General features: G+C 34.1%; 1 protein-coding gene across 2 annotated transcripts in view; it reads left to right on the top strand.

Moving 5' to 3' along the window:
• Positions 1 to 4,736, top strand: part of LOC112055976 (flotillin-2) — a 294,787-nt gene that overhangs the window by 47,481 nt on the left and 242,570 nt on the right. The gene's annotated exons all lie outside the window — the stretch shown is intronic.

Consider the following 4,736-nt stretch of genomic DNA (forward strand, 5'->3'; position numbering starts at 1 on the left):
GAGTGCCTACCGGATGAATTAAAGTGGCCAAGAATGATAACGAGAATTTATGATGATTTACGAAAGAGTTGATCCTAACGGCTAATTTACACAAAGAGATTTTCTTGAACGCAGTAGTGACACATTCCGCGACCAGAGTCCAGATTGTTTCCCTTAAAGTAGGTACGTTATCATAGGAAATATATACATAAGAAAGTAGTAGTCGTAGTATAAGAAATACTCGTATATACCTACGCTCTTCTTCTGTTATACAATAGTTATTAATTTAGTTATTTGTCTTAATTTAGTTCTTTATCTTGATTTTCTATTTATTATAGGTACATATATATTTTATACATTTAGTAATAAATACACTTCACATTATAAATTCATATATAAATCACACTATATATCTTTATATCTGTAGTTTAATTGGTACTTAATTATTATTTTTAAACATATTTGCTGCTTCTAATTGAATTTAATTCACTTGAATTTGTTCTCATTTTTATTTTTTTTTTTATGTTAGCTGTGGCGTCACACGGGTCTCAGCTGAAAATCAGCGTCGTGTGTTATGCTTGTATATAGTACACGGCATAATGCTGAGCTGTACACCCTTTCTTTTTTAAGGGTTACAGACAGACATGCTGTTTTTAGTTAGTTAGTTAAGTTAAGTTAGTTAGTTAGGTACTGTTTGTAACTTTTAAATTTGAATAAATTTATTTTCTTTCTTTCTTTCTTCTTTCTTTATCTATTAAAGATAACATGAATAGTTTCTAAAACTAAAAAACTTGCTTTATACTCATAACAGGGTGCATTTCAAATAGCCTGACTGCCATCTTGGACGTCGCGCATTATTTGAAAAAAGTACTCCGATATCAATAGATCGCGCGATATTTGCGAAAAACTAATTTTCGTGACCTTTTATAACTTTTTTGCCGGCATGATATAAATGTCGATTCGATTTTTCACATCTTCATTACAACGCCATAATAAAGGTGTATTCAAAAATTCAGCTCACTAGGAATTTTTTAAACAACAGGGCTTTACGTATGCCGTGGATAGTGTGGATTTTAAACAATAGGTCGACACACTCAACACAACATACTTAAGGTAGATCTCTTCTTGAACTTACATTAATCACATTTAAAATTCCAAAAATACAAAATTCTTCTATTTCAAGTAGGCTCAGTTTACGTTGAAACGTCAGTTGACTATTTGTTCGGTTTGGAACACCGGTTCAGAAGGCAGGTTCTTCTACCTACTGAGAAGAGCCGGCACGAAACTCAACAGCTTTGTTCTTTTAAAAATCGTACAGTATTATAATTTACAATTGATAACAACGTTACGATTTCTTATAGTTTTAATTCCTTTATCATTATGGAACTCACCAATTGTGTAGTAGCCTCGACTAAGTAAATGTTTTTAACACATTGCTTAAAGTTATGCATTGGTAGGTCCATCGCAGTCTTTTTGTGGATCTTGTTATAAAATAAAATCATCTTACCCAGACCACGTTAATTTTTATGCAGATTGAAATTGCGTAGATACCTTGCAAGGTTTTTCAAAAATTTCCATTGAGCTGTGTTCTATCTAACCTTGTCCCAAATTTCTACGAGTGCATTAGGTATAACTCGCGTGGAATTGTCCACTACCCCATTCATTTTTGAGTAATTTAGCCTTCAACAAACAGATACTAGTTATACGTTTATTGCGTATAGTTCATTATTGTTATTAGCGTAAAAACATGCGATATTTGAAGGGTTTGGTATTTTAATAGAATTAATAATTAATAATAAACAAAACTCCAATGTTACATAATAATTACAGTGTTTATCTAAATAGCAAACTTTTAACGGACAACTTGAAACGTAGAAATGATTAGTTGTTGTTGCCATTTTGAATAACTCGATACTGCGCTTATTAGTTATTAGCCATTATATGTATAAAGCGTATTTTTTTTCGGTTTTCTAGATCAATTAAATTCGGGAGAATGCGTTATTTAATTTGATTCGTTTTCAACGAAGGGAAAAATACCGTTAACCGTTAATAAATAGTTTCAGTCAATGGGCTTATAGCAAAAAGCTTTGACCAACATCTTGCAGACCTCTTGCTTGGCTATTGGGTAAGGGACTGATAGAGAAGAGATTGATAGGGTAAGGGCAGATACAGAAGAGAGGGTAGGTGGTAATCCTTGAGACAACGTTGTGAGTTGCAAACTCTGGAGTCCTCACCGCCGCTGGCTTGCGTCCTTAAACCTCGCATCAGGTGGACTGGATTTTTAAATATCTATATTTTTAATAATTTAATTAAATAAGAATTGTTAATTATTAAAAATGTGTATCTAAATATATGAGACAAAAATTTCTGCGTTAAAAGTTATTCATAGGAAAAATATTTTTACAAATTTTGCATTGTGCAGAATTGCTAAGTCCAGTAACCTGTAGGCGCTACATCTTCATCGAATTAAGATGTAGATTTGTTTGGTTTGGTATTTGACTATTAATAATATGTACTGTACTTACTCATCATTATCAACCCATATTCGCTGCTGAGCTCGAGTCTCCTCTCAGAATGAGTTAGGCCTTAGTCCACCACGCTGACCCAATGCGGATTGGCAGACTTCACATACACAGAAAATTAAGAAAAATCTCTAGTATGCAGGTTTCCTCACGATGTTTTTCCTTCACCGTTTGAGACGAGTGATATTTAATTTCTTAAAATGCACGCAACTGAAAAGTTGGAGGTGCATGCCCCGGGCCGGATTCGAACCCACAGCCTCCGGAATCGGAGGTAGAGGTCATATCCACTGGGCTATCACAGCTCTTTAGTACTTACACATATTATTTATATTACATACTATAACTAGATAACCCGGGAAAATGACCTAATATTAATTTGGTTGTAATTTTTTCTTTAAGCAATCTGTGTAATTATCCGAACTGGTAATACTCACACAAATTATAGATTTTCCAATAAATAATTTAAATCGGTCTCACCCAGCACACAGTTCAAATGCTTAGGGTGATAATGTTTTATGTAGGCTGTTGGGTAAAGGATTGATAGAGAAGAGAGGGTAGGCTCACGGCTCACAATAAACGCCGTCTCTAAGACAACAAGACGGCGTTTATTGTGAGCCGCAAACTTTAGAGCCCTTACCACCGCTGGCTTGTATCCTTCAACCTCGCATCGGAGGACTGGATTTTTAAAAATATATTTATTAATTTCTTTAAATAAAATATAAAATAAATAAGCCATTTACTTCCTATAGAAATACTAGTTTACAAAGTTTGGTAAAGTTATGTATTAGCCCTTATTTGATAAGCTTGATATGAGAATTTGTAACGGACGTTAAAAAAGCTTAGTATAAAAAAATATGTTTCTTATTTTAATGCTTTTAGTTATATTAAATATTTTTAGTTAGGTACGTTATAATATTATAGTGGAACTATTCTGTAGGAACCCCTGTAGTTGAAAATAGGAACCCCTGTAATAGAAATAAATGAGACAATATTTTTCATGTTACAAGTATTATTAATCTATGAAAAATATTTATACAAATTCTGCAGTGTGCAGAATTGCTCAGTCAGAAACATCTAGGCGCTAAATCTTCGTTGAATCAAGATATAGATTTGTTTGATTCTTAATAATATGTAGTTACTCATTTGTATTACCTACTATATATCACGATATTGAGCTGCATGCATCCAGCGAATCCCTGCGACTCGCTTGATGTCGTCAGTCCATCTGGTGGGGGGTCGCCATTCCAGCACCTTTGGACCCCAACGTCCATCGGGTCTTCGAACTATGTGCCCCGCCCATTGCCACTTCAGCTTCGCGACTCGTTGAGCTTTGTCGATGACTTTGTTTCTTATGCGGATCTACTTATTTCTGATTCGATCACGCACAGATGCTCCTACTCCGAGCATATCCCGGGAAATCACCTTACATTAATTTAATTGTAATTTTTATTAAGCTATCCTACTAGTCTTCTACTCATACAAAATAGAAATTTTTCAATACAGATATAATAGAAAATGTAAATCGGTCTCCTCGACCACACAGCTCCAATTCGGAATAGGGCTTAGGGTGATATTTTTTACTTAAGTAACACTATTTTATGATATTAATGATAATGACCAGGCTGCCTATTCACTAACTTTGACGTACGTTAGCTACCTACAAATAACATCAAATCTATAATAAACGTTTTTTTCGTATTCCGTAAAGCCCATCTTTAACAAAAATCACAATATCAACTGGGCAATGTCATCTACCTACTCTATGACATCCACGAAGGGTAGTCAGTAGGCACTGTATGATATTTTTCTCCTACATTATAATCTCAATTTTGATCACTTAATATTAAGTAAATAGTGGATACGAACTCACGTGACTAAAGAATTACTAACAATGGCTACTTGGTCTTCGTATATGTTCAATAACATACGTCATAGTTAGTGAATTATCCGGTTGGGACCGTCGATGCCAGACTTAACGCGCTCTCAGAGGCAGAGGATGTTACATCAGCAGCTTCACAATTTCAGGCTGATCATTTTTACTATGAATTTCGTAGAATTAATTTAAAAAAATCTTCATATTTCATAGTCCGTCGAATCCTAGATTCGAATCCAGGACCTCTTAATCTGAAGTGTATTATATACCTACCAACACAAAAACTAACGACCAATAAGGGAATTTTCGATGAAAGGGTAATATAATTTTAGTCTTGGGGTTTAAAATAAAAATACACTAAA

This window comes from Bicyclus anynana, chromosome 8 (assembly GCF_947172395.1).
Source record: "Bicyclus anynana chromosome 8, ilBicAnyn1.1, whole genome shotgun sequence".
NCBI classification, from domain to species: Eukaryota; Metazoa; Arthropoda; class Insecta; order Lepidoptera; family Nymphalidae; genus Bicyclus; species Bicyclus anynana.